This window comes from Halichoerus grypus, chromosome 12 (genome assembly GCF_964656455.1).
Source record: "Halichoerus grypus chromosome 12, mHalGry1.hap1.1, whole genome shotgun sequence".
Taxonomy (NCBI): Eukaryota; Metazoa; Chordata; class Mammalia; order Carnivora; family Phocidae; genus Halichoerus; species Halichoerus grypus.
In genome coordinates this window covers 14,228,738-14,256,242 of record NC_135723.1, presented here as the reverse complement: position 1 = coordinate 14,256,242, position 27,505 = coordinate 14,228,738, and positions in this window count along the sequence as shown.

Below are 27,505 nucleotides of genomic sequence, written 5' to 3'. Positions count from 1 at the left end.
TATCTGCTTGTAGAAACTGAGAATAATCTTATGGTCCTCAGGAGGTCCTTTATATTTAGAAGGCATTGCAACATGTAAAGCCTATCTCCAAGGAAGAGACTTGCACCCAAAGCTTAATGTCTCAGATACCTCCCTGCCTTCATGTCTTCACAGTAACTATCCCATAACATACTGTTAGCTTTAATAAGAGAAGCTTCTAAGCAAGAGAGGAGGGTGATGGGAGGCTTTCAATGCTCCTGTTTGGGAACAGTTTTCTTGATATTCCTCCCGTGGGCGCCCAGCACCCCATCCTACAGGGCTATACAAATTCCAGGTCAGCAGAATGTCCAGTGTGTCACCGAAGTCCACACTTCTCTGGACATTAGCCACACAACAAAAAAGAAGCATAAAATAAGACAAACCAGACCTCCAAATAAAACAAGAACCCAAATTACTTAACTCTTATATAGGGAGTAAGTCTATCACACTACATGCTAGTCAATTCACTTGTGATTATACACACATGCCTTAAACAGGTATATATTTTTAAAGATTTTATTTATTTATTCATAAAAGACAGAGAGAGAGACAGAGAGAGAGAGGCAGAGGGAGAAGCAGGCTCCCCGCTGAGCAGGGAGCCTGATGCGGGACTTGATCCCAGGACCCTGGGATCATGACCCAAGCCGAAGGCAGACGCTTAACCATCTGAGCCACCCAGGCACCCATAAACAGGTGTATTTTTAAAAGATTTATTTATTTTTAGAGAGAGACAGTGGGGGAGGAACAGAGGGAGAGGGACAGACATAATCTCAAGCAGACTTCGTGCTGAGTGCAGAGCCTGATGCAGGGCTTGATCTCACAACCCTAAAATCATGACCCGAGCTAAAACCAAGAGTTGGACACCTAACCGACTGGGCCAGCCAGGTGTCCCTAAACAGATATTTTTGAGAGCCTGCTCGATGGGTGTCAGGCACTCTGCTGGCACCAGTGACATACTGGGGCAGTAACAAGAGTGGTTCTGTGGGAGAGGCAGTTAAGAGTCTAGGAGGAGCCCCAAAGGTTTACCAAATAATCATATTAATAAATGCAAACTTTTAAGTTTATTTATTTTATTTTATTTTATTATGTTATGTTAGTCACCATACAATACATCATTAGTTTTTGATGTAGTGATCCATGATTCACTGTTTTTGTATAACACCCAGTGCTCCATGCAGTACGTGTCCTCCTTAATACCCACCACTGGGCTAACCCATCCCCCCCACCCTCAGTTTGTTTCTCAGAGTTCATAGTCTCTCATGGTTCCTCTCTCCCTCCCGATCTCCCCCCCTTCATTTTTCCCTTCCTTCTCCTAATGTCCTCCATGCTATTCCTTATGTTCCACAAATAAGTGAAACCATATGATAATTGACTTTCTCTGCTTGACTTATTTCACTTAGCATAATCTCCTCCAGTCCCATCCATGTTGATGTAAAAGTTGGGTATTCATCCTTTCTGATGGCTGAGTGATATTCCATTGTATATATGGACCACATCTTCTTTATCCATTCATCTGTTGAAGAGCATCTCAGCTCTTTCCATAGTTTGGCTATTGCAGACACTGCTGCTATGAACATTGGGGTGCATATGGCCCTTCTTTTCATTACATCTGTGTCTTCGGGATAAATACATCAAGAAAAAAATCTTCTGGGGGCACCTGGGTGGCTCAGTTGGTTAAGCGACTGCCTTCAGCTCAGGTCATGATCCTGGAGTCCCAGGATCGAGTCCTGCATCGGGCTCCCTGCTCGGCAGGGAGTCTGCTTCTCCCTCTGACCCTCCATCCTCTCATGTGCTCTCTCTTTCATTCTCGCTCTCTCAAATGAATAAATAAAATCTTTAAAAAAAAAAAAAAGAAAGAAAAAAATCTTCTGCACAACAAAGGAAAGAGCCAACAGAGCAAAGAGGCAGCCCACGGAATGGGAGAAGATATTTGCAAATGACATTACAGATAAAGCGCTGATTTCCAAGATCTATAAAGAACTTGTCAAACTCAATACCCAAAAAACAAATAATCAAATCAAAAAATGGGCAGAAGACGTGAACAGACACTTCTCCAAAGAAGACATAAAAATGGCTAACAGACACATGAAAAAATGTTCATCATCATTAGCCATCAGGGAAGTTCAAATCAAAACCACATTACACCAGTTAGAATGGCAAAAATGGACAAGGCAAGAAACAAATGTTGGAGAGGTTGTGGAGAAAGGGGAACCCTCTTACACTGTTGGTGGGAATGCAAGTTGGTACAGCCACTTTGGAAAACAGTGTGGAGGTGCCTTAAAAAATTAAAAATAGAGCTGCCCTATGACCCAGCAATTGCACTCCTGGGTATTTACCCCAAACTTTCACGTTTAGATAAGTGCTCCAGGGAAAAGCAATGTAATATGGAAAACTGACCTAGAGGGGCTCCTGGCTGGCTCAGTTGGAGGAGCATGCAACTCTTGATCTTGGGGTCATGAGTTTGAGCCCCATGTTGGGTATAGATATTACTTAAAAACAATAAATCTTAAAAAAAAAAGAAAAAAGAAAAAGAAAAGAAAGAAAACTGACCCAGGCTTATGGGACATGATAGATTTCTCTGAGGAAAAGACTCATGACATATAAAGAATGTCTAGAGTTACCTAAGGAAAGAGAAGAAGGAAGAACATTCCATGCATATAGATTGAGATGTACAAAGGTCTTATGGTGGGCGAGAAGATGGCCAGAGAAACAGGCATGAGGCTTCCTGGAGACAGAGACCACTGGCAGAAGACCAGAATTGTGGGGGAAGAGCCTGGGTTTGGTCTTGGACATGAGGTGCCTGAAGTGCCTGAGACACACCAAAGGGTGATATTAAGTAGGTGGTGGGATATATGCACCTGGAACTCAAAGGAAATATATGAACCTGAGATATAACTGGATCTAAATAGCTTAGAGATGGCAGTTAAAACTAATGATCTTGGATATAGTTGCCTAAAAAGAAAGCATATATTGAAAAAAAGATCTTGGCCTTGCAAAGCTCCAGATCTGATGGCTGAATGGAAGAGAGTCCACAAAGTAGGCTAGGAGAGGTAGAGGGGAAAGCAGAAGAAGGCGGCAGTGTTGAAGGCCAGGGAAGAGTTGCAAGGAATTGGAAGTGGTTGATAGTGATAGGAACACTCCTGAATTGTGCAGCCAGATAGGGTCGGAACAATGTCCACTGTTTGCACACAGGGACATCATTGTTGACCTTATCAGAGCCAGTGCAGAGGAGTGACCGGGGGTGGGGGGGGGAGTGTGGGAGCAGGACATCCAGCCTGGAGTAGGTTAAGGAGAGATTGGGAATTAAGACAATAAAGACAGAAGATACATACTTCTCTTTTTCTCTTCAGTAAAGTTTGTTTTCTAGTGCAAAATCAATATGCTCATTGTAGACACCCTAGGAAATACAGAAAAACAGTGACGAATAAAGCATATTAATTCCATCACCAAAGGACAATTACTATCAATAATATATCCAAAAGACAGTTATGATTAATAATACATTATCTCCAGGGTGCCTGGGTGGCTCAGTCAGTTAGCGTTTGCCTTTGGCTCAGGTCATGATCTCAGGGGTCCTGGGATCGAGTCCTGCGTCAGGCTCCCTGCTCCGTGGAGACTCTGCCTCTCCCTCTCCCTCTGTTGCTCCTCCTGCTTGTGTTTGCTCTCTCTCGCTCTGTGTCAAATAAATAAAATCTTTTAAAAAAAGATCCTTATTTTCTTCTGGTTTTTATGCTATGCAAAGGTGAGATCACATTACCCCAAAAAGCAGGATTTAAAATTGCACATTTAATGTAATGCAAATGTTATGATTTATTCAGAGGGGGAAAAATGCATGGTTCCTTACCTCTGAAGTTGAAGACCCCTTCCAGCTCCCTAATATCATGATTTACCTGAAAAACACAGTATCAGATATTCACGTACTTTCTAGAAGAGGCTGTACTCAAAATTTTTACTGCCTAAAGAAACAAAATAGTCACAAACAGAAAATGCAGACATTTCTTTTTTTTTTTTTTTAAAGATTTTATTTATTTATTTGACAGAGAGATAGCAAGAGCAGGAACACAAACAGGGGGAGTGGGAGAGCGAGAAGCAGGCTTCCTGCCGAGCAGGGGCCCGATGTGAGACTCAATCCCAGGACCCTGGGATCATGACCTGAGCCGAAGGCAGACGCTTAATGACTGAGCCACCCAGGCGCCCCAAAATGCAGACATTTCTTTCAAGAAGTCTGCTTATGAAAGAAAAATGAAATATGGTGGTAGGATAAATAATTTGTGATTGAGAGGTTTGACTTTGTTTTGCCTTTTCAATTGTGAAGAATTCATGTATACAAAAGAACACATGTAATATGTGTGTATTCTAAAGAATAAAATAAACAAATACCCACGGACCCACACCCAACTTCAGGAAAAGATCATTACCAGAATTTTAGAAGTCTCTGTAGTTCCTTCCCAATCCACATCCAGACAGAAGACTTGAGCACATTTAAATGGTGTTGGGAAAGGTCTAGTTCAAAGGGCTGGTTGAGTATGCAGAGGGAAAGGGGATATTTGATGGCAGGAGCATATAGGGTCCCAGGCCCAGGAGAAGAGGGCGGCCAGCCGCAGGGAGAGGACCAACTCTGATGGGTGTAGATGGGCATAGCTTATGTAGGTTTCCTATCAGGAAGTTGAAGGAGTCCCTGTCTGGTGGTTTCACAGTTCCCAGTAAAATAAGGAATGGGCTCATCTGCTGAAATTAAAAGCCTTCTCAGAAGGATGAGGCATGATTTGAAATAGTCATTGTTGGGGCACCCGGGTGGCTCAGCTGGTTAAGTGTCTGCCTTCGGCTCAGGTCATGGTCCCAGGGTCCTGGGATTGAGCCCCACGTCAGGCTCCCTGCTTAGCGGAGGAGTCTGCTTCTCCCCCTCCCACTCTTCCTGCTTGTGCTCTCTCTCTCTCTCTGTCAAATAAATAAATAAAATTTTTGAAATGCTCATTGTTGAGAACAGGAGATGGAGTTGATCAGAGAAACATAATAGTGTTGAGGGCAACTTTGAGGCAGTTAAAGGTTGCCCCAGAAGGCTGAGGATGTCTTCTGGAAGAATCACATGTGCAGAACTCTGTGGGCAAAATCAAAGGAAAAGCAGGGAGAAGGATGCAGAGAACACATCCCAGGAGCTGGGCAGAGCACAAAGGCGATGCCAGCTACATCTATATTTAGACTCGGTCTCAAACTTCAGGGAAGGATTTCTTTAGTTCCTTCTGGATTCCTTACAGAGGGCAACACTGGCACGTGACGTTGCTCCCTCCCTCACCAGTGCTTTTTCCCAAACTTCCCCTCTTCCAGCTCTTCCAGCAGAGCCTGGATCTCTTCTGTCCTGTACACCTTCCCGAGGCCCTGGCATCTCAGGACAGGCTAGCGAGCCATTGCCAGCCTGTCACGTTGTCATGTTAGTCCTTGCTTTTGTGTGTCTCTGCGAGGGGCCACGTATGTCTGTGTGCACACATGTACACGCATGACAGCATTAGTCATGGGGGAAAGGGAAGCAGGACTCCCCATTTTTGTCTCAAACTATCGGGTATTCATCTTACCATAAAGCAGGAGTGTCCCCTGTTAAATGCCCATCCAGTACTCCCTTACTTCGTTGAGGTGTTGGCTTATTTTAGCCCAGATTGCCAGCCAGGGCCTCAGGCAGAGGTGCCATATTCCCTGTAAGCCGCTGGATCCTTCCTTCTGCTGTCCCTACATCCTGTTATGCATGTCTTGGACTGCCTCTGTTCGCTCCAGCGGCACACTGGGTCCCTCTAGTTTCTTTCTTTATTGTATTTATTTGAGAGAGAGAGCACAAACGGGGAGCAGCAGGCAAAAGGAGAAGCAGGCTCCCCACTGAGCAGAGAGCCCGACATGGGACTTGATCCCAGGACCCCAAGATCATGACGTGAGCCGAAGGCAGATGCTTAACCCACTGAGCCACCCAGGCGTCCCTCTAGTTACACTATTTCGTGAAAAACTGCTTGTAGACACACCAGTCACAGTGGTTGAGATATATTCAGTTATATGCATGTGAGGAGTTAAATGGCAAGCTAAGGATCTCCGGCATCCGCCCGCCTGTCATAGCCCCCACCCCCACAAACACTGTGTGCCAAAACTGTCCCCACCAGGCAGAGCGGCAGGGGGGGACACTGAAGTGCTGCTGTGCTAATAAAGGGGGGGGGGGGGACATTAGCCGAGCTGGTTCCTGTGCCTCCCTGTAGGCTCTCATCCCTGATCTTTACTGGGCCACCAGGCAGGGCAGTCATCACAGCAGAAACAGCAAACAAGTTGTTGGGGCAGCTGGGTGGCTTCTTACTTCTAGCCTAGTAACTTGTATGCCTTCTGTAACAGTACAAAACTGTCTTTCTGGTGCCTCTTTTCTTGTCACATTGGGAGAAACCTCTAGAGCCCAGTGTCTTTCTACTGTTTGCGGCTGTCTTCATGCAGCCCAGCTGAGACAGAAATCTAACCCGAGTGTGCGCTCTCTGCTTCCTCGTTAGCACATGCAGGGCTAATACAGCAGACCAGACAATTTTACTCCTTTTCTCTTTACTTCTGCACTTAAACATTTGCTTTCCCAGCACGATCATCCATAACCTACGTTCTAGGGTTCTCCACAATAAGAAATAGGAAGGTACCAAGTTCTGAGTCTTTAGAACATCCATTTCTCAAACAAATCATGCCCACCTCTTCACCTCCATCTATCTAAATGAGGCAGTTTTACCCAGGAAACATCCTCCCGATGCTCACTCCCCGAGCGTCTAACCCCAGCTGGGACTACATTACTGTGGTCCTGCCTGGCTTGCTTCTCCTGGGCTTTTCAGGCCCTTCTTTTTGGGGAGTCCTATAAGCAAAGTGTCCAGACACACTAAGATTTTTTTTCTAGCCTTTGATTTGCAAAAATTATGCATTAGTCAGGATATGTCAGGTTATGCTACAGTAACAATAAAAACCTCCAAATCTTAGAGACTTATGATGAAGATTTATTTTTCACTCACATTACCTGTCTGTTGTGACAGGCTGCTATGGGTTTGCTCTGGGTCATCTTCATTCTGGGACCAGGCTAGCAGAGCAGCTTCTGCCTGAAATATTCTCAGTTGCTGTGCTAGAGAGAAAAGAGACATGGAGAACCACACACTGGCTCCTAAAGCGTCTGCTTAGAAGTAACGCACATTTCTTCCTCCTTCATTTTATTGGTCAACACAAGTCACATGTGTTTGTGTCTGAATGCAGCTGTGTAAGAATATATAAAGCTCCGAGAAGCAGGCAAGGAAGGAAAACTAAACTATCTGGCCAACAATAATACAATCTATCAGAATCCTCTTTAGTTCAGGCTATATAACAAAGCCCTGAGACATCTGTATCTACTTACTGATAAATAAACTTAATAAAATAAATTCCATCAATCACTGTAATTGAAACCACAGTTTGGGCGCTGAAAAACTGGACACAATAAAGTATATGTAATTAGCAATCCAAAGTTGGGTTTATATTCGGGGAGAAAGAGGAGGTGATCCAAGAAAACTGCCACGTGAAATCAGGACATTGGTCTCATCCTGGTTCCCTTCTTGCCTCTAGATATGCAATCTGGGAACACTGCTCCAGGCCACCTGCCTGGGCCCGCAGCTAATGAACCACAGCCCGCACATCACACGGGAGAGCCCTGAGGCATATGTGGAATTGAGATGCTTTTTGCAGTTGAAGTTGCTATAGCTGTCCTGCCTGAGAAACAGATTAAAGGGGAAAACAAGCTGTGATAGCAAAACAACATTCCCCCCCACTGCTGCCTAAGGGCTCCGCTGAAGCTCTGCCTGTTTTGAAGTCAGCCGTAAATGGAACTGAAAGAATCTCACTCCCCAATAATGTCATACCGGCCGCAGCAGCCCCATCAGTGTCCAAAGCTGCACAACGAGGTGTAGCTTTCCCCTGGAGTGTCCTGGCCTTTGAATGCCAGCTCCTGACCGAGTCCTCAGGAGGCTGGGCACCAGTGCATTATGGTTCACAACCCACTACTCGTGGATCAACAACCAACATGGGGAACAGACCAACTTTATAAATAGCTCAGCATATAATTTATCATCTAAACAAGAATACTTTGAGGCTGAAAAGTTTGCTAAGAATAAATCATAAAATTTGAAATATTTATTTACTGATCCTTAACTCATTTTATTATGTCGATGGGCTTATAAAGTAGTTCTATAAAAAATATTTTTATTTTTTTTAAGATTTATTTATTTGTCAGAAAGAGAGCATGCGCACACACACACAAGTGGGGGTAGCAGGCAGAGGGAGAAGCAGACTCCCCGCTGAGCAGGGAGCCCGACTTGGGACTCAATCCCAGAACCCTGGGATCATGACCTGAGCCGAAGGCAGACCCTTAACCGATGGAGCCCCCCAGGAGCCCCCCAAAGTATTTTATTTTTTAGGGACACCTGGGTGGCTCCGTCGGTTAAGCGTCTGCTTTTGGCTCAGGTCATGATCCCGGGGTCCTGGGATCGAGTCCCGCATCGGGCTCCCTGCTCAGCGGGGAGTCTGCTTCTCCCTCTCCCTCTGCCCCTCCCCACTGCTCACTCTCTCTCTCAAATAAATAACTAAAACCTTTTAAAAAAAAATAGAACTCAGCTCATCTCACCTTGCAAAACTGAAGACCCTGTACTGCCCAACAACAGCTCCCCCCATGCTTTAGCAACCACTGTTCCACTTTCTGGTTCTATAAATTTGACTACTCTTAAGTTATATCATACAAGTGAGATCATACAGTATTTGTCCTTATAGGACTGGCTTATTTCACTTAGCATTATGTCCTCCAGGGTCATCCATGCTGTAGCAGGTGTCAGAATTTCTTTCCTTTTTAAAACTGAATGATATTCCATTGATTGTATGTTCCATATTTTGTTTATCCATTCATCTGTCAGTGGCCATTTGGGTTGCTTCCACCTTTCACCTATTGTGAAGAATGCTGTTATGGACATGGGAGTGCAAATATCTCCTGGAGTCCCTGCTTTAAATCTTTGGGATATATACCCAGAAGTGGAGTTGCTGGATCATATGATAATTCAGTTAATTTTTTGAGGAAATGCCACTTTGTTTTCCACAGAGGCTGTACCATTTTGCATTCCCACTAACTGCACAACAGTTCCCATTTCTCCACAGCCTTGCCAACACCTGTTATTTTCTGTTTGTTTTTTTTTCTGTTTTTGATAGCTATCCTAATGGATATGAGGTGGTATCTCATTATGGTTTCAGTTTGCATTTCCCTAATGATGAGTGATGCCAAGCATCTTTTCGTGGTCTTATTTAGCATTTGTACATATTTGAGGAAATGTCTATTCCAGTTTTTTACCCACTTTTTTTTTAAAGATTTATTTATTTATTTGAGAGAGCGAGAATGAGAGAGAGAAAGAGTACATGAGAGGGGGGAGGGTTAGAGGGAGAAGCAGGCTCCTCGCCGAGCAGGGAGCCCGATGCGGGACTCGATCCAGGGACTCCAGGATCATGACCTGAGCCGAAGGCAGTCGCTCAACCAACTGAGCCACCCAGGTGCCCTTTACCCACTTTTTAATTGGGTTGTTTATGTCATTCTTGTGTTGTAGGAGTGCAAGTGCTGTTTTCAAACTGCAAGTTTAAAAAAAATCCCTGAGATTTGGGGGGCTACATTTGTTTAATATTGTGCACAAAATGCAAACACACTTTAGATTGCTACATTGCAAAAAGTTGAATACCATTTGTAGGACACCGAATATGATTTGCAAAGGAACTCTTCAAAGGCTCAAACATCTCTAAACTGCTGTTGATGACAGGCAGCAAAGAGATTAAAAACTTGAATTGCCCTTTCCCAGTGTTTTTGTTTTCACTCTCAGCTTCCACTCCCCCCAAAAATGCAGTTCGGTTGTACTGGTATATATACAAGTATTTGAAATGTAACATGTACAGTGGCTCTTTTCATAGCAGGGTGTTTGAGTATGACTGTGAGTCATAGGCTGCACAGGTTTCTTAATCTAGTAGAACATTGGTGTTCACTGTGACTCTGTGCTCTAGCAATATCTGTATTTAGTTCAGCAAAAACAAAACAAAACAAAACAAAAACCCTCAATACTTTTATCCCTTTCCCAGTAGGATTCCTCCCAGAAGCAGATGCCAAGGCTAGCACTGAGGGCACACAGTTGATCTGGAAGTTCGGGAAGCAGTCAGGAGAATGGGCAGATGATACAGGATAAGGAAGGAAGAAGCCGATAACAGAGCCAATCACACGCTTTCATGCACCGTAGCTTTTCCTAGTATCTTCTCTGGCATGTTCTTTCCTGCCTCCCTCATCCAGATACTTTGACATCTAACCCCAAGAACATCTGTGCTGTGAGGCCCTTATCTGTCCTGTGGAAAGAGGTGGTCTCTCCTTAGTGTGTCCTTTAATGCACATCCTGTTTTTCTTGGAGTTTAAGGGGCACAGTAAATAACCTCTCTCTTCCTTTCCTAGTTCGAACAGAGACACATAGGGGACGTCAGATGGAGCTCAAAATATCAGCTCTGTTATCCGCAGGCTGTACTCTGGAAGAGGAAGTTTAAGTGTGTGGTCATACGGGCTGACGACGATGACACTACCTTCCCATGGGAGGAACCGGCGCTCTCAGGCTTCCCGTAAGTAGATGGCGGAGAGCCTCAGGGCAGGAGCCCGGTGAGGGACAGGGGGACAGCAACGAAGCAAGTCCAATCTCCTCTTCCAAACGCGCCATCAGATAATCCACCCTGAGCCCCGTTTCCTTGAAGGGAAGGGAGAGAAGAGGTTGTCCGACACGAGTTCCTCAGGACCACCTAAGAATTGTGGAGCAAATACCCCTTCGCGGTACCGTAGCTATTTCCGTATGATCATCCCTCATTCTGCCTCTCTCGACTCCTAGCCTCGCAAAGATGCTTTTGTTGATTTTTGCATTTCTGATGCCCGATACTCCGTTCAACAAGTAGTTGTTAGATGAATACGTAATCCTGAAGTGGTTTTTTTAACACTTTGGATCGTAAAGCCAGTGGAGGGGCGCCGACAACCCTGACTCCCTCTTCGGCTCTCCAGCTTGCTCCCCGCCCCCGCAGTGGCCGTCCCTGGGGCCACGTGCTCCGGGCCCCGTGGGGGTTAATGCCGGCCCTGACCAGAACGTGGGAAGGCTTGGCCCTCGAGTGGCACACTGAAGACCTCACTTCCGGTAACGAGGAGCGCGGACTGGTGCACAGGTGGCGCCACTTGCGGTGATTGCCCTGTGACCTCACCCAGCATGCCCCTCGCGCTATAAAAGCTGGGCATGCCGGTCCGGACAGAGCATGGCTGCCTACGACCGGGTGTCCTTCTGCCCGCTTCGCCCTGTCAGTGAGTTACCCCGAGTAAAGCTCTGAAAGCCGTAGGGGCTGGCCGGCTTGGTCTGCGGTCTTAAAGGGCCTTCTCCGTTTGGAGGATACTTTCCTGACCCCCTTTCTCCTTCTAGGAGGCCGGTAAGGAAGCCAGCTTGGGTAAAGGGGACACGGGGGATGCCCCGAGCTGGCCGGCCACCGCCATGTGGGGAGACTTGGCCAGGTCTTTTGAATGCTTTGGACCAGTGTGTGAGCCTGAGGGCCCCCCGAAAACGCCCCGGGGAATGTTCAATATCTTCTCTGAAACTGTGGGGAGAAGGAAATGGAGGAGGGAAGGTGAGCAAGCTCTTGTGGCCGTGGCTGGGCCATCGATCTGCGCTCGGCCAGACTGCGCGGCAGGGCCCCTCCGGGAAGGAGAGAATTGGGACAGACAGGAGTGTTGGCTTTCGAGAGGAAGTGGTCTGCGGCTGAACCGGGGCGGCTAAGCAGCCGCGTCGAGTGGAGGCGTGGGGTGAGAAGGGCCGGCAGACTGGGTGGTGCCCCTTGGGGAGACTGGGGGAGATGGTGTTGTGTTGGACGGCAGTGGGAGGTCGCGGATGCAGATGAAGATCCTGTGCCGCAGGCGTGGGCGAGAATGGTGGGCACGCCGCTCATTTGATCGTTTGGGTAAACGCTAGCGTTGCGATAACCTGGCCTGATGACTGGAATGTTCCCTCCTGTCTGTTATGCTGGCCCCCTGGAGAACTACGAGGAATTGTGGGTGAACTGGGAATGAAACGCGCCATACTTACGCCCCGCCGCTTTGAGGCCCAGACGAAAAGTTGTTTTCCTCTGAGGGCCCGGCTCTCACGGTCAGCGCTGGGGGCATGGTATAGGACTTCAGTATCTGTCCTTGCTCCTGTGGTCACTCGGCCCGTTGTTAAGGTAGCCGCTGTGGTGGAGGACTTAAGAGAAACCCAACAAATCTGTCGTAAGGGAAAAAGGTGGGTTGAAAAATGGGGAAAAGCAAAGGCTCCTGCCAAGGATAAAATGGTGGGGAGGGACCTTCTCGGAATCTCTTGTAAACAAGTGTGACACGATCTAACGTTATCTGGGACCCCAAGAGGAAATACAGGCCAACAACCCAATTTGGTTTTGCTAAGCCTATGGAAGGTGTTGCCTGAGGGAAGGCAGTTCACCCCCTTGGGGGAAGGCTCAAAAAAGCCAGATGTGTTTCTGAGTGCCCCTCCAGTGGTACCAGGAATTTCCGGAATGGATACGCCCTTCCCCCTAGAAATGGGGTTAGGCCGGTGCTGCTCTTTGGGGTGTGCGACAGGGGGCTACCAGAGGGGGTTCCAGGTCTAATTACCCATCTGTTGATCTCACTCTCACTGACTCTATTAACTCGAATAGATGCTGGAGCTGAATCACACTTACCTGTGGAAACCCCTTGAAATTTCAGGGAGAAAGAAAAGCTATTGATGGTTACAGGGGACAAATTATCAAGGTCAAACTAGTCTCTACCTACAGATTGGCAGGTTTCCTCCCTCCTGTTTTCTGGTGCAGATTTTCCCCTGTTCCTGAGTATACTGGCGTAGATGCTTTACAGAGTCTGGATCTGACTACAACTTTGACAGGAGACTTCAGCTTGTGTATCCAAGTGGCAAAACCCATCCTCATGGGTTGTGGACACTTGGATCCCAAACTGCCGCCAGTTCCTTGGAGAGTAATACCTGTAAGACAACATTAGCTACCTGGAGAAGGGCATAACATGATCACGGCCACCATGAAAGAATTAGAAAAGGTGGGGATGATTAAGCCTGATCAAAACCCATTCGATAATCTGTTGTGGCCTATAAAGAAACCTAATGGGACCTGGCCAATGACAACAGATTATAAGGAATTTAATAGTTAATCTCTCCATCCATGCCTTGTTAGAAAAAAATCATGACATGCAGGGTATCCTTGTGTACTGGATCTATTTAATGCCCTTCTCAGCATTCCATTAGGACTTGAATCCCAAGACCAATTTGCTTTAACGTGGGATGGGAGATGGTGTCCCTTCTCAGGGTTGCCCCAAGGGTACCTCCACAGTCCCACAGTTTGTCAAGGGATGGTAGCCAGGGGTTTGGAAAAATGGATATTGCTAGAGAAGATGGTGCTTTGTCGTTATGTAGATGTCCTGTTAAACTGTGATTGATCTTCTCCATCTCTAGTAGCTGTGTCATTACAGGCAAATTTAAGTCCCGAGAATGGGAGGTAAATACCAACAAGGTCTGGGGGCCAGGTCAGAAGTACAGTTTCTGATCCCATAAGACAAAAGTGATACCATCGGCAGTCACTGATAATGTACAGGCCTTCCTAGTCCCTAAAATGGCAAGGAATCACAGGTTTCTATTGGTTCGTTGGGTTACTAGAAACTATTCATCTAACACAGATCTTAAGACCTCTGTATGCCATGGTTAAGAAGGGAAGCTGTCGGGATTGGGGTGCTAACTAACAAGAGGCTTTTTTTTAATTTAAATTTTTTAATTTATTTATTTGACAGAGAGACACAGTGAGAGAGGGAACACAAGCAGGGGGAGTGGGAGAGGGAGAAGCAGGCTTCCCACTGAGCAGGGAGCCCGATGTGGGGCTCGATCCCAGGACCCTGGGATCATGACCTGAGCCGAAGGCAGACGCTTAACGACTGAGCCACCCAGGCGCCCCTAACAAGAGGCTTTAACAGCAGAAATGCTAGTAAAACAAGTACAGGCCCTGGGGGATTAATGTCCGATGTGAGTCGTGAATTAGACGTATGTTCATACCCAGGAGGGTTTGGCTGGGGCTTGTGGCAGTGACAAGGTAGGAAATCACTTATAGTTGTTCCCATAAGTTCAATAAGAATCTGTTCTCCTGGGGCTTCTGGGTGGCTCAGTCAGTTAAGCATCTGTCTTCGGCTCAAGTCATGATCTCAGGGTTCTGGGAACGAGCCCTGCTTCAGGCTCCCTGCTCAATGGGGAGTCTGCTTCTCCCTTTCCTCCTGCTTGTGGTCACTTTCTCACTTATTCTCAAAATCTTTTTAAAAAATAATAAAAAAAAATCCTTATAACACGACACCATCGGAAACATCGATTTTACTACCAAGGCTGTGACTAGAATGTCCTATCTGTTAGATACCCAGGCAGGCTCACATAGGAGCAAACAGCCTTTTTTTTTTTTTAAATTTTAGAATGGGGGTAGAGCAGAGGGAGAGAGAGAATCTCAAGCAGACTCCCTGCTAAGCACGAAGCCCAACATGGGGCTTGATCTCACGACCCTGATTCACAACCTGAGCCAAAATCAAGAATCACTCAACTGACTGAGCCGCCCAGGTGCCCCCAGGAGCAGACAGCCTTAAAGAACTAAGGTTGATTTTTATGGAGCCAATCGGCCATGGCAAAAATAAGCCTGGTGCTTTGATTAGAGTTCCAGAGAGCCTTACCAAGTGGGTATGGAAGGTCCCTTCCTGGCAGGCTCAAGAACCTTGAGGTCCTTGGGGACCTCAGGAAGAGGGGAAGCCACCCTAGAAAATCTGTAAGTATTACAGGCAAGTCTGATGGCAAGTATTTGGCAGGATTCTTAGCCTTGAAAGTCCACTGTTAGAGGGTCAATCTGAAATTCCTCATGAGCAGTCCCAACAAAGCAGATTTAAAAGAACCTAAATGGCCAGTCTCTATTCTTGCTGCATTTATATAAATAATTAGGCTAAATTTGTTAACTGGATTGATTTCACAAATAACTTAGTCTTAATTTGGCTACCTTTGGAAGTGAGGGTGATTTCAGAAAGGGAAAAAAAATGGTTTCAGTAACACAACTTCATGGGTGTTAGATTCTAGTTATGATGAACTGTCCTTGAATGTTTACCTGAACTCTTCTGGTTTCCTTTCATAGCTGGCTAATTTTCTACCTGATTGCTTGCATGCTCTGGGCCTGACTTTGAAAGCCCACCTACGGGACAACCTCCTGAAATGAGCCCACTGTTTAACTGAACTGACCTGAATGACCTTGTTATGAAACGTGGAATAAGCTACTAACTCTATACACGAGAGTTCCAAAATAATGGCTCTATGAAGGATGGGGGCTCAGCTTTGTATTAGGGAATATCTGCAAATGGATGCAAGGCTGTTCCATTCCTCGAATCCTGACCTACACCCCTTCCCAGCAGGAAGTTAGCTCGAGTGGTTGTTGCCCCTACCCCTCAAGAATAAGGAATGGTGAAAAGCCAGGGGTGAGATGGGTTAATCTGTTGTGCTTATATTGCTGCTGCTGCAGCATAGGGATGCAAGTCCCCTCCTGGTATGTGGCTCCAGGGGAAATGGCATGTTAAGACTGTATGGGTCACAAAGATGGGGGGTGTCGAGTGTAGGAGGGCTGACAGCACTGACTCCATCTTTGGCTCCGTCTTGTTCATGCCCATGCAGTGACCTCTGGGACCGCATGTTCCAGGTTCCATGGAGGTGAATGTGTGCTCTGCCCAGGATGTGGGCAGGCTTGTTCTGATGTTCCCTAAAGCCACTTCAGGTCTCTTTTAGGACAGGTGCACAGGTAATACCACTTGAACTACCCTGTGGCCTCATCACCGTGATCCCCCATTAAAGCTGGGAATTAAGGTCCAGGCTAGATGGAGAATAGGGGTGGAGGGTGACTGCATAGGGCCTGGATCATCTGTCCGTCGGACCGCCCCCTCCTGGGATTTGTAAGTTACCCTCAGTGAAGCTTTGTGGAATGGTATGGAGTGGCTGGCTTCCTCTTTTCCACCTTAAAGGACATCCTTAGTCTGGAGGACACTTTACTGACCCTCCTCCACCTTCTAACAGTAACAGCTCAAATTTCTACATCAGATAGCTTCTAGTAGTTTCTAATACCCAGCAGTCTCTCTAACATAATTATATGTCTTGGTGGTTATATTTGGGCAGTCTCTACAAGTGTTATTTGTAGAATTTTCTCTCCAAATAGCTGAGTCTTCCATCTATTTATAGTTGTGTTCTTAATTTAAATTCAGGACAAAAGCCAGCAGCCAATGTCCTGCTGCAGTGTACAGTGTAAGAAGGACTTCTAAATATTTGTTGGCCTCTGTAAGGAAAAGAAGACCTTATGAGTCTCCCTTATCAACACTGCTTGGAACGGGATGAGAAGCCTATGATCCTCATTTCCCGAATCCTTCACATGGGAGAGGGGTTGGCAGGTGATGGCTGGAAGGTATCCCTCTGCATAGGAGACCATCCACAAGGCAGGCCGCAGCTATGTCTGCCCAGTCGAGCTGTGGAAGAGTCAACAAAAGTGGGGAGAGGCTGAAACCGACCCTAGGCATTGGGGAGTCCAACAGAGCAAAGACCTTGAAGCCAGAGACCCCCAGGTTAGAAGTTGGGCAAGTCACTTATGTCAGAATCTGGCTCTTCATCTCTGAGGAGGGTAGTCCTCTCTTGCTTCTTCAGGGTTGGCCAGGAGTGCTGAGGGAGGGCAGGCGCAGTGGCTGGGGCCAGCGGACCCCGAGCACGGTCAGGTGTGCATCAGGCTGCAACCTGTCTGTGTCCTGGAGCGTTAATCTGTTCCCCGCAGTCTCGGGTGGACCTATTTTTTGAGCACACTGACTTTTTTTTTTCCTCCAAAAACTCCTTCTGAGGCATGGTCCATATGTTCCATGGTCGATTTCTTTCTTTCTTTCTTTTTTAATGTGTGAAAATGTAAACATACGTTTGGGGACTTGCACCACATCACCATGGCCGTGCTGTTTACCTCTTTGGCTGAACACCAGCTGTGAGCTTCGGTGCTCATCTGATCTGCTTGGCTCGGAGGATGACTTTCATGCCACTTTGAAATGGTTGACATTTAAGTCTCAGCAGCAACTGTTGGCACACTTCCAGGTTACTTTGGAAAATTGATTTAAATCCCATTGTTTTTTTGTTTTTTTTCCTCCCTGAAAGTAATCAGAAGACACTATTAACAGCAGTTACTTTGGGGTGACAGGGTGTGGGGGAGAGGAGGTGTGGTGGCAGCTTCTGAGATGATCCTACCTCGCTGCACTCAGACCCTTGTGTAAGCCCCTCCTCTTGAGTGTAGGCTGCACTTACTGACTTGCCTCTAATGACTAGAATTCAGAAGTGGTGGATGTCCCTTCCAGGATTCGGTTTTAGAAAGACTGTGGCTTCCATCTTGGGTATCTTCCTTGGCCCTACACCTGTCTCTGGTCTGCTCACTTCGAGGGAAGCTGGTTATTCTGTTGTGAGCTGCCCTGTGCACAGTCTCGGGGGGCCAGGAACTGAGGGCAGCCTGCATCCAACAGCCCACGGGGAGCTGGGACCCTCAGTCCATTGCCTGTGAGGGAGTAAATCCTGCCAACAACCAAGTGCGTGGGCTCAGAAGCAGATCCTCCCTGAGCCAAGCATTTCCAGGAGACCAGTGCAGTCAACAGCTGGAGCCACAGACAACCAGCGAAGCAGCACCTAGATTTCTGACTCACAGAAAGAGTAAATATTTTGTTTCAAAAGCTGCGTCATTTGGGGTTAACTTGTTATGCAGCAATAGATAACGAATACAGGATGAGAGGATGGAAAAGAATTAGAAGAAGCAGCTTTACTCTTCATGCCTTCTGTACTGTATGCATTTTTTATTTGTATACATGTATTTGTATTTAAAATAGTGCCAACAGGTGTTATTTAGGCAAGTAGATTATAGCAAATTCTGCAAATTTGGCTCCCTCAGCACAAACTCCAACACCCTGTATTGCCTTCCTGTACTACAGAGGCTGGAAATCTGTTTTTAAAGTAAACCTACATTTCCCAGACTCTCTTGCAGCTGGAGATGCATATGTCACCCAGTTCTCACTAAGCAGACATACTGCCTGTATAGAACTAAGGAGAAAAAAAATGCAATTTGACATAGTGGCATCTGGCAAGTTTGTGGGTGGAAATGCCTATTTTGCACTAACTGGCGGAGGTTCTGTGGTCTAGGTGTTGTGTAGGCTCTGACCCTGAGCATCACAGTGCCAAGCAGCAGGGTGAGTGACAGTGGGGTTTCCAGAACCGCTCCATGGAAGAGCCAGTCATGGTTTGTTTGACGCCAGTGTTGCTGGTGGGTTACATCCTGCATAAGGATTTGATTCACTTCAATGCTTCTCTCTCCTCTCCCTCTGACTTTTCCAACTATTTATTGTTACATTGTTTAACTTTTGGCCTCTTCAAATCTTAATATACAGAAAGCTTTACTTTTTTTGGTTCAGTCACCTGTACTTTGACTTCCTTTAAACTCCCCACAAAACTGTTTTCTCCAGGAGGGGTGCCTGGGTGGCTCGGTTTGTTAAGTATCCCACTCTTGGTTTCAGCTCAGGTCATGATCTCAGGGTCCTGGGATTGAGCACAGGGTTGGGCTCCACTCTTAGTGGGGAGTCTGCTTGTCCTTCTCCCTGCCCCTCTGCTTCTCCCCCCACCTCTCCCTGCTCATGCTCTCTAAAATAAATAAAATCTTTTAAAACTATTTTTTCTTTCTTCACCTTTGCTTTACTGAGACACTTTTAACAGTGAAAGAAGGCACTACTGATAATTACACGGGGGGCAAAGGTGTAATCCAGTATATCTTCAGTCACCCCCTGGAAACGGGGGTATGTTCCTGCCAGATCGCTGCATCTGACCTGGAAAATACAGTTTTCTACTAATAAAAATATAAGATCAAAATTGAATTACGTAATTCTTCTCTCAACAAGCTAAAATACATAGAAAAACATAGAAAGGAAATATGCAAAAATGCTAGCCTTGGTTACTTCCAGATGGTGAGATGATGAGTGATTTTTGTTGCCTAATTCTCTTTTCTGTGCATTCCTAGTTTTCTCCATTATAAGTGAGTTACTTTAAAACTAGGCAATTTACTGGGAAATAAAAAAGTAAAACCTTTCTTATAGCCTAAGTGAACAAAAATTTTAACAATAGTTTAGAAAACTTTGTATTCAGAAACCAAGTATTTTTCCCTTTAAACTCCTCTGATTATAAAAAGTAGCTAATAGACCATTTTAATTTTGACCACCTCGAAGGAGGAATCCTGTTGCAAGCAGTGAGGGGAGAGGAAGCACAGAAATTGGGAAGGTCTCGCTAAGACCTCAAGTTGGAGGATGGAAGTGAAGTGTCTGGGAAAGCCAAGGGAGGAAATGGGGGCCAGTCCCTCAGCACAGAAGCCCATTGGTGGCAGGATCGAGAATAGTGGGTGTCTGTGTGCCCCTTCTCATGATCTGGACCCCAGTCCTGTGAGAGGCCAAATCTATGGTTGGCTCTCCATGGTTTTCGAGAGATCTGTATGAAGAAAATGTAAGGACAAAGTTCCCAGATTGCCTACATTCATTCCCAATCCAGCAATCCTCTGGAAAGATGAAAAACTGGGCCTCATGGGGCTTCTTACCAAACTGCAGGAAACCCACAAGTGCCATGGAGGGGGCCATCCACAGCAGAGAGCCAATATGTGGATAATTTGCTGTTGCTGCCTGAAATAGAACATAGAACAAATGAAACAAATCTATACTTAAATATTTTCAGAATTTTTTTTTTCTAGAATGAAGGAAGACTATCCTCTTCAGATGAGAAAAATTTACAGTTTGTGGCCAATGCCATGATAATGTTCCAGAGAATCAGCTAAACTACAAGGTTAAAGACAGAATCTTATAAATATGTACATTACCTATTAAGTTTAAGACTGAAAATAAACTCGGACCTCTTTTAAGTAGCATGAAATACTAGTAGATATTGGAGTGGCTTTCAGAGCAGTGTTCCTCTGTAGGTCTGTAGGCTGGCAGCTTCATCACTGGGCATCTTCTTAGAACATCCTATCCTAGAACCCTATCCTGGACACACACATTTCAGTTCTCTGGAGGTGGGGCCCAGAAATGTTTTTTTTTTTTAATAAATCCTCCAGGTGTTTCTGATGCAGGGTAAAGTTTGTGAAACTCTGCTCTGGAGGTGTGGTTTTGTTTTTGTTTTTGTTTTTGTTTTTTATTGTTAAAATGTCTATACTCCCCAAAGCGATGTTTTTATGGTTTTCGAGATAAGTACAGTACAACTCATGAATTCTGTACCATGTTGTCATTTACATGAGAAGGTAACAGACAACCATCTTTGTATGGACTCAGGACATTGATTTCTCATGAGTATTTGAAATCGGGAATGGAATGAAGAAAATCAGTTTCCCAGTTGATGGAAGAGTTAAGATCCCGTAGGACACAAGACCCTTTATGAATAGCAATAGCAAGAAGCAACGACAGCCTCATAGCTGGTAGGACAGAGGAGCCCAGGGGCCAGCCACCTGCAGGAAGCTGAAATCCCAGCAGGCCCGTCTAGAGGAATGGAGCTGTTGCTTGAGACCCCTGGGGAGTGGGTGCCTAAGATGCGGCCTGAGCTGGACAGGGAGAGGGAGAAAAGTACTGTTACCCTGTCCTCCAGCCTCCCAGTTCCTCTCCCAATGGCCAAACCTTGTTGAAAACCAGCTCATTCAACAATCTGATAAAATATCTTGCAAAGGAAAGCCCTTCTATGGTTCAGAGCTAATAGAAGGGAGAGGAAGGAAGCCGAGGGCCTTTAGGCCTGGGACTGGTACAGAGTCTTAATCCAGCCGACCTAATGATAAAGTAATGGAAATGGCATAAAAAGTCTGCAGCGGGGTCTTCTTCATGGACTTTAAGATCTGTACCGTTGCACAGGGCTTCATGTGTAAGAATCCCAGAGTTTAACACTCTATGGCTGCCATTTTAAAATTCCCAATTTTGGAACAAAGAGCTCCAGGTTTTCATTTTGCACTGGGCCCTACAAGTTACATAGCTAGCCTTGACTGACAGTAAACATTAAACTATCTAAGCACAGAATAATCATGCTCACAATACAGAGTGTGGGTGTTCTACCTATTTACAGAAAAGCCCCATGATAATAACATCATAGACAAAAATCCTCATATATCCCAACCAAAACTTGGAGCCGATATCAGAAGGAAGCCGAAGTGGGTGAATTCCCTCCTCTTCCACAGGGAGAAGTAAAGAGAATTTATTCTGTTTGTGAAGTTTAATGAAGCTGACTGGAAATATCCACATTTAAGTATATTACTTAAAGTTGAGAGAAGATCCTTCTGAATAACTTTCAAACTACCACAGGGAGAAGAGTGAGATGAACTCAAGGAAACCACAGGGCATGTAGTGAAGATAGGAAAGCAGAATGTATGCTCACACAAATACCAGTGAAACTATAGTAATAACATGTATAAATGGTATTTGCTCACATATCGGATCACAAATTTAAACCAATGAATTAACGTCTACTAGAGATACCTGTCTTAATTGTATATGAGGTCTATGAGATGCTTTTAAAACAAGAGCAGTCAAAGTTTTAAATAAAAGCGTAGGCACAGTAGGTCCGGGAAATGCAAACAAGACCAAAGCACGGGTCATAAAATACTGTCAAAGTTAAGCAAAGAGCATTAAAGATGCCTACGAGTCACTTGATATGTATGGGTAAAGAAGTTACAGAAGTTCCTAATTGCCAAGAGCCTCTAGCATTAAAATATCATGGAAACAGTTCTTTTTAAAATAGGTTCATGAAAAAGTTCATGAAAACATAACACGCCATAGCTGGACAATCTTTTAAATTACAAAGGGTATTCCATTCCGAGAGGGCTAAAATATGGTAAGATTCCTAACCATACCTTGCCTTCTAAATCTGTGCCATCCATTACACTAGCCACTAATCAGACACGCACGTTGGAATGCTTGAAAATGTAGCCAGACTGAAGGGAGACTCTTAAGTGTAAAATAGCTTTCTAAATTTTTTTTTTTTTTAAGATTTTATTTATTTGACAGAGAGAGACACAGCAAGAGAAGGAACACAAGCAAGGGGAGTGAGAGAGGAAGAAGCAGACTTCCCTCTGAGCAGGGAGCCTGAAGCAGGACTCGATCCTAGGATCCTGGGATCATGACCTGAGCCGAAGGCAGGCATTTAACGACTGAGCCACCCAGGCGCCCTGCTTTCTAAATCTTACCATAAATGCAAATCGCCATATCAAGAATGTTAATGTGTTCTATGTTGAAATATGTACATTGAGCTAAACAAAATATATTAATCTCATTTGTGTTTTTACCTTAATGTGGCTACTAGAAAACTTAAAATTGACCTAAGTGGCTTGTATTACATTCAATTGGACATCTTTCTGCTATATAATCATCTTTATTAATAGAATTTTGATATATAATTCATGTAATTTTGCTTTATTTTCATTATAAATGCCTAGTTGAAGCTGAGGATTTGTTGTTTCATCTATACCTGATGAATTCCTCCTATATTGCAATAGAATGAATTTATTACTAGCACCAACCCATTTATGTTTCCATGTCTCAATTATGTTTATAAAATTAGGTCAAAATACAATTAATATGCAGATAATTTCATAAGACAAAGTAGTAATAACAATGGCAAAAGTGGACTGTTGGCTGGCTGACAGGCCCACTACCATGCAAAAAATAACTGAGCTGTCCCCTCACACCTGTCAGAATGGCTACAATCAAAAACACAAACAAGTGTTGTCGTGGATGTGGTGAAAAATGAGTCCTCATGCACTGTTGACGGGAATGCAAGCCACTGTGGAAACAGTGCGGAGGTTCCTCAAAAAATTAAAAATAGAAATACCATATGATCTAGTAATTTCATTACCTGGTATTTACGCAAGGAATACAAAACCACTAAATCAAAAAATATATGCACTTTGATTTATTGCAGCATTATTTACAACAGTCAGATTATGGAAGCAGCCCAAGCGTCCATCGACTGACGGATAAAGATGTGTGTATGTGTGCGTATATACACATGCATGCACACAATGGGATATTACTCAGCTGTTAACAAGAATGAAATCTTGCCATTTGCAAGGACATGGATGGAGCTAGAGAGTATCATGCTAAATGAAATGAGTCAGTCAGAGCAAGACAAATGCCACATGATTTTACTCCCATGTGGAATTTAAGAAAGAAATGAACAAAAAAGACAAATCAGAAAACAGACTCTTAACTATAGAGAACAGACTGATAGTTACCAGAGGGGAGGGGCGGGTGGGAGAAACAGGTGATGGGGACTAAGAGTACACTTAACGATGAGCACTGAGTAATGTATAGAAGTGTTGAATCACTCTGTTGTACACCTGGAACTAACATAGCACTGTTAACTAGACGAATTAAAAAATCTCAGATCTTGAGGAAGCTCACATAGGATAGTCTGATCTGGCACATCAGAGCCGATGTAGTAGAATTGATAGTCATTTAAAAATGTACAAGTTCAACTTTTATGAACATCAAATGCAAAAATATCTGGGATTACCTTTAAGATAAAAACTGCTGAAACTATAACCTAATTATAGAGACTTAAATCTTTCAGTCATTAACAGACTATACAAATTATTATAGTTGAATAATTAATAAATACATACATTCTATCCTTTATTTTGAAAATATGCTTCCTTTAAGGAAACTATCAACTTCTCTTCTGATTAGGTCCAAAGAGTCAACATGGTAGAGATGTCACCTCTCCCCAAATCTATCAACAAATTAAATATAGTCACTTATTTTTGTGACTTGATGAAATAATTCAAAAGGTGCTCTGAAAGAATATGTCAGAGTAGCTGGGAGAAGTTCTAGAAATAAAAAATCAGGTCGATTTGCCCTCTGCACATAAAAATGCACAAGACTACAGTGATTATGGTAGTGCAGGCGAAGGGCAAAAGGCTGTGCATGAGTCCCAGGAAGCCGGCACATGAGAATTATTTGTAATCCGTGTGGGGACTCGAAAAACAAAACTTGGTTTCTACCTCCTTAAAGCAAACAAAAATCCAAAATGGATCAAAGTATATGTTATAAAAACGAAGTCGCAATATATGTAAATAGTGACCTACATTATGTTGCATTACTTTTATGGTTTGTGTTTTGTGGCTTGTTTATGCTTCTCTTTATTCCATTTAGAATCTAGTCCATCCCAGTGATCTAGAGAACAATCCCTGTTATAACTTCATCATGTATTCTAGTCTGCCAGGGACCATTTAAACTCCCTACTTTCTTTTCTTTTTTTTTTGTGTGTGTGTGTGTGTAATAAATTAAATATTTTTATAAGAAAATTTATAAGACAAGAGGTTCATCCATCCATTTTCCTCTGACTAGGACAGAACTACTATCATACCAGGAAAATAGCTCCACCTTTTCTTTTTTTTTTAAAGATTTTATTTATTTATTTGAGAGAGAGAGAATGAGAGACAGAGAGCACGAGAGGGAAGAGGGTCAGAGGGAGAAGCAGACCCCCTGCCGAGCAGGGAGCCCGATGTGGGACTCGATCCCGGGACTCCAGGATCATGACCTGAGCCGAAGGCAGTCGCTTAACCAACTGAGCCACCCAGGCGCCCAAATAGCTCCACCTTTTCTTAACCATTTTATTTTTTTTATTTTTTATTTTTTTTAATATAGTTGAATATTTATTGATCTTTTCCTTCTTACTTAATGTCCTTACTTTCTTTTTCAAACATTTTCTGAATATTCTCACAGGTTTAGTCTATATTATTTTTTTTTTTAAGATTTTATTTATTTATTTGAGAGAGAGAGAATGAGAGAGAGTGGGGAGGGTCAGAGGGAGAAACAGACTCCCTGCCAAGCAGGGAGCCCGATGCAGGACTCGATCCAGGGACTCCAGGATCATGACCTGAGCCGAAGGCAGTTGCTTAACCAACTGAGCCACCCAAGCGCCCCTAGTCTATATTAATTTTAAAAAGAATTTTCATCTATTGTTACCAGTGATCTTTTGGGATTTCAACCAGAGTTGTGTTAAATATACAGATTACTGTGGGAAGAACTGGTATCTTTATAATTTTGACTCTTCCTATCCAGAAATCAAAGATGTCTCCATTTACTCAGTTATTCATACGTCTTTATATTGATCTTGTACATACACCTCTTTTTACATCTGCTTGCAAATATTTTATAATTTAAGTTACTACTATGGTTTCATTCTTCCTTACACTTTAATTGCAGAAGCTTGGGTTAATTGTGCTCCCCAGTCCGCTGATCTGCACCAGCTTCTTGCTCATTTTTGTGTTGATTTATTCCTTAGTTCTTAGTCGCTGTACCATTGGGCGTACGCTCATTTCGTTGGACCAGGCAGCGCGCTCCGGCTGGCTGCGTCAGCCCTGGCTGTCCTGCTGCCCCACTCTGTGATGTGCGCCTCGTGTCAGCAGGCGCCTCCACCATGGCTTCCATGCACAACGTGGGTTCTCTTTCTCTGCAGTTTCCTTTTCTCCAGGATCTTGAGTCCTCCATTCCTAGTTGCCTTGGTCGCTGTGAACTCCAGTGTAGATCTCCCCTGTCTGGTGTTGGACTGTGTTGGGCCTCTGTGTCCCGCACTGTGAATTAGCAAATGCTCAGTGGATGAAAACCTCTGGAAGAGATCCAGCTCCCTTCCCTGAGCTACCCTTCTCTCTCCTAAGTCCTGAGTACCTTTGCTGCCCTCCGATACCTTTAAATGGTTTTGTTTTGTTAGGGGTTGGGGGGTTGTTGTTGCTTTTTGGCTTTTATTGTTGGGTAGGTCAGACATGGGCCACTCTGCCATAGCCAAGGCCAGGGCCTCTAGTTAGCTTTTAATTAGTTAAACTGCACTGGATCCTTTCACTGGGGGTCACACTTGTGATCACTTTTTTATCAAGTGGGAAATTTAAGTTAAGGAAATAAATTGTCCTAAACCATGAAGTCCAGATAATGTGGTCAAGATTGCATAACCAGGCAGACATCTGTTTTAAGAACTTGGGATTTTGGAGGATTTTTTTTTTTTTAAAGATTTTATTTATTTATTTAAGAGAGAGTACATGCGTGGGTGGGGACAGAGGGAGAGGAACGAGCAGACTCCCCACTGAGCAGGGAGCCTGACCCAGGGCTCGATCCAAGGAAACTGAGATCATGACCTGATCCAAAGGCAGATGCTTAACCAACGGAGTCACCCCGGCACTCCTGGAGAATATTTCTTAATTGAAAATCTAGCATTGTGAGATGGATTTCTACCCTCTTCTCCCTGGATCAAACCTACTTTTCTGTCCAGGGTCCTGGCAAGTACAGAAAAGGGCCTCTGACACTCAAGATGAAGAGAGGGACAAACGCTCTTTATCATGTAATAATCACAGAAGATATACTTGGGGGGTGATCGTGAAATACTGATTTATCCCTTAGGTAGGCAGTCCCCTCCAGTCTCTGGAGCTGGTGGGATCCCCCTCCTTCTGGCTGAACCAAGTGGAGGCAAATCTGACAGATCCTGTGCGGGTTGATAGAGAAGAGGCTAAAATGAGCCCCTCAGGGGCCAGGGAATAGGGACGTTGAGGACGGTTTCCCTGCTGAGTGTGCTAGGTGGCCAAGTGTGTGACCCTGAAGGGATTAACGTTAGCAAATTTGCTGGAAATTTCACTGTTGTAAACCAATTGTTGGGCCTGGGAAGACCAATTTGAGTAGAGAAGTGTGTCCATATCTCCTCAGCGGTACAAACTCTGAATGGGCTGGAATAAACCAATTGAATTTTTTTTTTAAGTTCTGTTTATTTATTTTAGGGGGAGAGGGACAGGGACAAGCAGACTCTGCCCTGACTGTGGAGCCCAACACGGAGCTCGATCTCATGCCCCTGAGATCACAACCTGAGCCGAAACGAAGAGTGGGACGCTTAACCGACTAAGCCACCCATGTGCCCCAAGCCAACTGAATTCTAAGTAAAGGACTGTGCACCCTCTGTATTCCGTATCTACCTGACTGGCTTTTGTGACCACGAGGCTTCAGGCATCCTGGGCTCTAATCAAGCTGTCTCGGGGTGCATCTGATTGGCGGGCTATAGAGTTTTTCAGTCTATCTTGCAAAGACAGGCTTTTCTTTCCCACAGTGGGGAACCATCTAAATTTGGAGAGGGTGCAGGAGATTGGAGCAATTGGAGGTCTGCTGGAGTAGTGTTTGCCATCAGAAATTTCCAAGGAGTCCTGAGTGCCCGGTCTTTGAGACTGTGGATCCATCGGCTTGTTTGAAAGATTTACAGTGGATTGAGTAGGAGAGAGTGGTTTGGCAATAATTCAGCACTGTCATGAGAAGACATAATAGCCAGGGTCACTAAATATAGGCCAGGAA